This window comes from Orycteropus afer, unplaced genomic scaffold, assembly GCF_000298275.1.
Source record: "Orycteropus afer afer isolate SDZICR_OR568_19922 unplaced genomic scaffold, OryAfe1.0 scaffold00034, whole genome shotgun sequence".
NCBI classification, from domain to species: Eukaryota; Metazoa; Chordata; class Mammalia; order Tubulidentata; family Orycteropodidae; genus Orycteropus; species Orycteropus afer.
Window position 1 is genome coordinate 15,813,382 of NW_006921621.1, and position 7,909 is coordinate 15,821,290.

Here is a 7,909-nt window from a genome sequence, read left to right on the forward strand (position 1 = left end):
CCATATTATAATTATATCCCTCACTAGCCTATGAGCTCTGAGGAGCTCTGTCTCTGTGTTCACCAATATACTTCCATCACCTAGCAAAGTGCCTAGCATATAACAGGTGTTGATTCAATATGAATAAATGGAAGTGAAAGGACATGGTGTGTTAGTGTAACAGCAGAATACGGTGTGGCTGAAGTAGAGGCGATGATAGGAGATGAGGTGGATTGGGTACAGGTTGTGAACATCCTGGTATCCACAACAAAGAGTCTGAATACTATTGGACAGCAGAAATCCAGTCAAGTTTTTAGACATGGTCAGTTTGATTTGTAGGGCAGTAACTGGTTGAGGCAGAGAGGATTGGGACATTCAAGGAAGCACAAGGCGCAGGGGGATAAGCACAAGCAAAGGAGAGCAACAGCCTAGGGTGAAGAAGATGAGGTGGGAGCCAACGTATGAAGAGAAGGAACCAGATTGGAGAGAGAGAGAGAGATGTATCTGGAGAGATTAATAGAATTTGTAGACCAGGTGGACCAGTGAGAGAGAGTGAGGTACTGTGGACAACACTGTGACTTCTTGCTGGAAAGACTTTAGGGATAGGGTGGTACAATCATGATTAGATTAGTTAAAAGCCTGAACTAGGGAACCAGACTGCCTCGAGTTGAATCTCAGCTGTGCCACTAATTCAGAGTCCTGGAGAAGTCAACTTAACCTCTCTGTACTTAGTTCCTTCATCTGTTAAGTGGGGATAATAACTGTACCTACATGGAGATGGGGAGCTCTGGTAGCATAGTGGCTAAGACACTTGCCTGCTAACCAGACGGCTGGTAGTTCAAACCCACCAGCCACTCCTCAGAAGGAAGGTTGGGCAATCCTACTTCCGTAGTGATACTGCCTCAGAAACCCAAGGAGGGGTCGCTATGAGTCGGGGCCGACTCAACGGCACATAACAACAACAACAACAACATGGAGATGTTGTGAAGAATGAATGAGGTAATATATGTAACATGTTTACCCATTGCTCTTGCTGTTATTAGGTGCCACTGACATGTGATAGAACATGAGTGCCCCATAGTGTTTTGTTGGCTGTAATCTTTATGGAAGCAGACAACCAGGTCTTTTCTCCCATGGAGCCACAGGGTAGGTTCAAACCACCAACCTTTCAGCTAGCAGCTGAGTGCTTACCCATTGCTTTGCACATACCAAAAAATCCATCTCTACTGAGTCACTTCTGACTTGTAGAGACCATATAAGATAGAGCAGAACTACCCCATAGGGGTGTCAAGGCTGTAATCTTTCTTTTCTTTCCCAATGTATAATGTATAATGACTACTTTGCATTTCCTCTGTGCACAATATATGACATACCAAAGCATCTGGGCCCACAGCATTACACACTAGCTTTGATGATTCCCAAATTCATATCTCTAGACCTGACTATGGGAGCTCTGGTAGCATAGTGCCTAAGGCACTTGATTGCTAACCAGAAAGCTGGTGGTTCAACCCACCAGCCACTCCTTGGAAGGAAGATGGGGCAATCTACTTCCGTAGTGATACTGCCTCGGCAACGCAAGGAGGGGTCGCTATGAGTCGGGTCTGACTCGATGGCACATAACAACAACAACAGACCTGACTATTCCTTCAAATTCCAGACCTGTACATCTAGCTGCCTTCTCACCATCTCCACCTGGATGTCAAACAGAACCCTTTACATTGCCTCCCAAAACTTAGCATTTTCAGAACTTACATCCTGGTTTTTTCCCTAAACCTATACATCCTCAGAAACCACCATTTACCTGGTTGCTCAGGATAGAAACACAGAAGTCATCTATTCTCTCTCCCCTACATCTAACTCATCAGCAAATCTCACCAGCTCTATCATCAAGATATCCAAGGCTATAATCTTTATGGAGGCAGCCTGCTACATCCTTCTCCTGCAGAGTGGCTAGTGGGTTCAAACTGCAGACCTCTCAATTAGCAACTGAGTGTTTTACCACTGTGCCATGAGAATTCCTTTGCCTGGTACATAGTAAATGCTATATAAATGCAGGCAAAACTATTTATATACATCATGATGGATTATCACAAATTCTCTGTGTCCTATGGGCTCATTCATTCACTGAGTGCCTGCCCTCCTGGGCGATCCTTCCATCCCTTTAAGTGCCTCTTGTTCCTCCCATGAAGAGGTGGAATCTCTCCTCTCCTGGAATCTGAGAAGGTTTTGTGATTTGTTTTGACCAGCTGAATAAAGCAGAAGTGGCACTGCACCAATTCTGGCCCAGGCTGGCCTGGCAGCTTCTGCTTTTGCCCTTTTGGAAGTCAGTCATCATGCAAATAACCCAGTTAGACTAATGAATGCTAAGAGACCAAATGTGAGAGAGAGGCTAGGGAGATGTGAGGTACACCAGCTGAGCACATAAAATTGTGGGAAATAATAAATTGCTGCTGTTTCAAGGCAGTAAGGAGTGGTTTGTTACACAGCAATAAAAAACTAAAACACTATAGAAGATAAGAGATCACTGGGGAGATAAGGACTCATTGTAAGCAGTGCTGAGCAGGAAGTATTTTAGATAGTAGATCAACCAACCAACCAGTTGCTGGTGAACTGACTCTGACGGGTGGACTCATGGTGACCCCCTGTGTGTCAGAGTAGAACTGTGCTCCACAAGGTTTTCAAAGGCAGATTTTTAGGAAATATATAGTCAGGGTTTTCTTCCAAGGCATCTCTGGGTAGACTTGAACCTTCAGCCCTTTGATTAGTTACCGAATGTGTTAACCATTTATACCACCCAGGGATACTTGCTCATCTTCCTATCTATGGCTAATCCATCCACCTATGTTTTGGGTTCCATCCCCTCCAACCTTTCCAGGATCCTCATATTAGGGACCTCACACTACCTTCTCTTGAGTAAAGCTTTCCTCTTAACTGGATCTTTCCCTTTGGCCTTAAGACATGCTCCAGTCCCTACTATAAGAAACCAAAACACTGTCTAGGGTGACAGTCTCCCTATAAGAATACGCCTCTTGCAAAGGATCTCCTTCACCCTCTGCAAAAGAGACGAGAACCCACAAAAAGAAGCACTTTGGTGCAGAGCCCCAATTCTGACTTCATGGATGTGAAATGCCTAGGATGTTATAAAATCAGTGTGGTCTTTAGCCACACACAAACAGTAGTTCTGTGTGTTGGCTGCTCCACTGTCCTCTCCAGCCTAGAGGAGAAAAGCAAAGCTTACAGAAGAATGCTCCTTCAGATGGAAGCAATGCTAAAAGCACCCTGAATCAAAATGAGTGGGAAACCATCCCAGTAAACATATTTTCGATTAAAAACAAAATAAAAACACCTCACTGGCTTTCTGCCGAGGAGCTCTGGTGGTATAGTTGGTAAGGCCGTTGGCCGCTAACCAGAAGACTGGGAGTTCAAACCCACCAGCTGCTCTGAAAGAGGAAGATGAGGCAATCTACTTCTGTAATGATTTATAGCCTTGGAGACCCAGTGGGGGTTGCTCCCAGTGGGGAGTCAGAATCAACTTGATGGGGTGAGTTTGGTTTTTGGTTTGGCTTCCTCCTATTCTCCAGCTACTCCCTTTTGAAGAGTAGCGTCATGGTCAAACTTTCCCAAAGAGTTACCTGTGTTTGTCATCAGCTCCATTACTGCCACTCCCACCCCCTATTTCTCACCCCTGTGGCTCCTGCCCACTGCATTTCTCTGATGTAGCTCTTCATAAAGTCACCTGTTATCTTCACAAGCCATATAGCTAGAGAGGTACTTTTCTGTGTTCACTGTACTTCTCCATGTTAATCCCTACTCATCCTGCCAGTCTCAGCTCAACTGCCTGTAAAGCCTTCACTAACCTTCCCACAGGTCAATGCCCTAAGGGCACTCACTGTACCTCTTTCCTTTATAATGGATATCACTGTTGCAATTTTACATGTCTGTGTGATTATTTGCCTAAATGAAGCCTTCTCAACGAGGACAGGGACTACATTCGCCTGTGTTCACCATGGCAGCTTTAGAACCTCCCTGGCTCAATGCTGGGTAAATTAGTGCTTCATACACAGATTTATGATGCTGATAGACTAAAGCTTTTGGGACCTCCATTTGCTGATATGGCACAACTCAAAATGGGAAGAAATATCCACTAATAATCTGAACATGGAATATATGAACTATGAATCTAGGAAAATTAGAAGTTGTCAAAAATGAAATGGAATGCATAAAATTGATATCCTAGGCATTAGTGAGTTGCAATGGACTGGTTTTGGCCATTCTGAATCAGACAACTATATGATCTACTATGCCGGGATTGACAAATTGAAGAGGAATGGCATGGCATTCATTGTCACAAAGAATGTTTCAAGATCCACTCTGAAGTATAATGCTGTCAGTGATAGGATAATATCCATATGCCTCCAAAGAAGACCAGTTAATACTACTATTATTCAAATTTATGCACCAACTACCAAAGCCAAACATGAGGAAATGAAAGATTTTTAAGAACTTCTACAGTCTGAAATTGAGCAAACATGCAGGCAAGATGTGTCGATTATCACTGGTGATTGGAATGCAAAAGTTGGAAACAAAGAAGAATCATCACCAGTAGTTGGAAACATGGCCTTGGTGATAGAAATAACGCTGGAGATCACATGATAGAATTTTCCAAGACCAACAATTTATTCATTGCAAATATCTTTTTTTCAACAACACAAATGATGGCTATAAACGTGGACTTCGCCAGATGGAGTACACAGCAATCAGATTGACTACATCTGTGGCAAGAGGCAATGGAGAAGCTTGATATCTTCAGCCAAAACAAAGCCAAGAGCTGACTGTGGAACAGACCATCAACTGCTCATATTCAAGTTCAAGTTGAAGGTGAAGACAATTAAAAGAACTCCACGAAAGTCAAAATATGACCTTGATTATATCTCTCCTGAATTTAGAGACCATCTAAAGAATAGACTTGATGCATTGAACACCAATGGCTGAAAACCAGGGGAATTGTGGGATGACATCAAGAATATCATCCATGAAGAAAGCAAAAGGTCATTTAAAAGACAGGAAAGGAAGAAAAGACCAAAATGGATGTCAGAAGAGACTCTGAAACTTGTCCTTGAATGGAGAGTAGCTAAAGAAAATGGAAGAAATGACAAGATAAAAAGTTGAACAGAAAATTTCAAAGAGCAGCTTGAGAAGAAAAGTCAATTATTATAATGAAATGTGCAAAGACCTGGAGTTAGAAAACCAAAAGGGAAGAACACGCTTGCCATTTCTCAAGCTGAAAGAACTGTGGAAAAAATTTAAGCCCTGAGTGGCAATATTGAAAGATTTTATGGACAATATACTGAATGATGCAGGAAACATCAAAAGAAGATGGAAGAATAGAGAGTCAGTCACTGTACCATAAAGAATTGGTTGATGTTCAACCATTTCAGGAAGTGGCATATGATCAAGAACCAATGGTATTGAAGGAAGGGTTCTAAGATGCACTGAAGGAATTTGCAAAAAACAAGGCCTCAGGAATTGATGGAATACTCATTGAGATGTCTCAACAAATGGATGCCACACTGGAGGCACTCACTTGTCTATGCCAAGAAATTTGGAAGACAGCTACCTGGCCAACTGACTGGAAGAGATCCATATCTTTACCCATTCCAAAGAAAGGTGATCCCACAGAATGTGGAAATTATCAAACAATATCATTAATATTACATGCAAGTAAAATCTTACTGAAGATAATTAAAAAAACAGTTGCAGCAGTATACTGACAGAAAGCTTCCAAAAATGCAAGGTGGATTCAGAAGAGGACGTAGAATGAGGGATATCATTACTGATATCAGATGGATCTTGACTCAAAGCAAAGAATACCAGAAAGATGTTTACTTGTGTTTTATTGATTATGCAAAAGCATTCAATTGTGTGGACCATAACAAATTATGGATAACACTGTGAAGAATGGGAATTCCAGAACACTGAATTGTGCTCATGAGGAACCTGTACATAGACCAGGAGGCTGTCATTTGAACAGAACACAGGGATACTACAAGGTTTGAAATCAGGAAGGGAGTGCATCAGGGTTGTATCCTTTCACCATACTCATTCAATCTGTATGCTGAGCAAATAAGCTGAGAAACTGGACTATATGAAGAAGAGTGTGGCATCAGGATTAGAGGAAGACTCATTAACAACCTGTGATATGCTGATGACACAACTTTGCTTGCTAAAAGTGAGGATGACTTGAAGCACTTACTAATGAAGATTGAAGAATACAGTCCGCAGTATGGATTACATCTCAACATAATGAAAACAAAAATCCTCACAACTGGACCAATAAGCAGCATCACAATAAATGGAGAAAAGATTGAAGTTGTTAAAGATTTCATATTACTTAGTTCCACAATCAATGGAAGCAGCAGTCAAGACATCAGACGACATACTGCACTGGGCAAATCTGCTGCAAAAGATCTCTTTAAAGTGCTAAAGAGCAAAGATGTCTCTGTGAAAACTATGGTGCACCTAACCAAAGCCATGGTATTTTCAATCACCTCATATGCATGTGAGAGCTGTACAATGAATATGGAAGACTGAAGAAGAGTCGATGCTTCTGAAGAAGAGTTGTGGTGTTGATTAAGAATAGTGAGAGTACCATGGATTGCCAAAAGAACAAACAAATCTGTCCTGGAAGAAGTACAGCTGGAATGCTCCTTGGAAGCGAGAATGGCCAGACTTCGTCTTACCTACTTGGGTCATGTTGTCAGAAAGGACCCATTCCCTGGAGAAGGATAGCATGCTTGGTAAAGTGGAGGGTCAACAAAAAAGGGGAAGGCCCTTAATGAGATAGACTGACACAGTGGCTGCAACGATGGGCTCAGATATTGCAAGGATTGTGAGGGTGGCACAGGACCGGGCAGCATTTCGTTCTGTTGTACATAGGGTTGCTATAAGTCAGAGCCCACTCAATGGCACGTAACAACAACAACAAACAGATTTAAGATAAACATGTGTCAGGCTCTGTGCTAGGCATTAGATGCAGAATGGTGCAAAAAGGTCCAGAAGGAGTAAAGTGTTAAGGGGAGAGAAAGTCAAGGGCAAAGATAGAAGGAAGAGGTTGTTCCTGTAACTAATTTAGAGCCTTTTCAACAATGGGACATGCCTTCACAGCTGTCATCTTTTACCACCTTTGTGTCTCAGAAAAGTCAGTGACCAAGGCAGAAAAGTCAGAGACAACTTGACGGCACTTAATAACAACAGCAAGGCAGAAAAACTTGCCTGACATTTGACACTTGACATTTGTTGTTGGCTGCTGTTGAATTGGCCCTTGGCTCATGGCAATCCCATGCACAATGAACAAAATGTTCTGTGCCACCCTGTGATTGGTTGTGGATTGGACCATTGGGATCATAGATAGGGTTTTCATTGGCTAATTTTCAGAAGTAGATATCCAGGCCTTCCTTCCTAGTCTGTCTTAGTCTAGAAGCTCCATGGAAACCTATTTAGCATCATAGCAACATCCAAGAGTCCACTGACAAATGGGTGATGGAGGGGCACGAGGTGCAATGGCCAGGAATTGAACCCCATTCTCCAGCATGCAAGGTGAGAATTCTACCACTGAACATCTAGAGCTTTTAAATATATGTTTTACACCCAGAATACAGTCAATGTTTGCTGAAAGATCAATAGGTGGTACCTCCTTTTGGCACCAAGCTTCTAGAAAACAAGAGTGTGGATCTGTTTCATTTGTCTAGGTATGGTTGTCACCTTCCATTTGCACAAGGTCCCTGATAATATCACAGAACAGCCAAGGCCAATGATTGCTCTCCTGTTGCAGTGTAGTAAATTACTTTGTGTGGCTTTTCTACCCCTAAGTCTTTGTAAACTCCAAGGTGGGATTTGCTATGAGCAACTGAGGAGCTCCTGATTGCTGAAG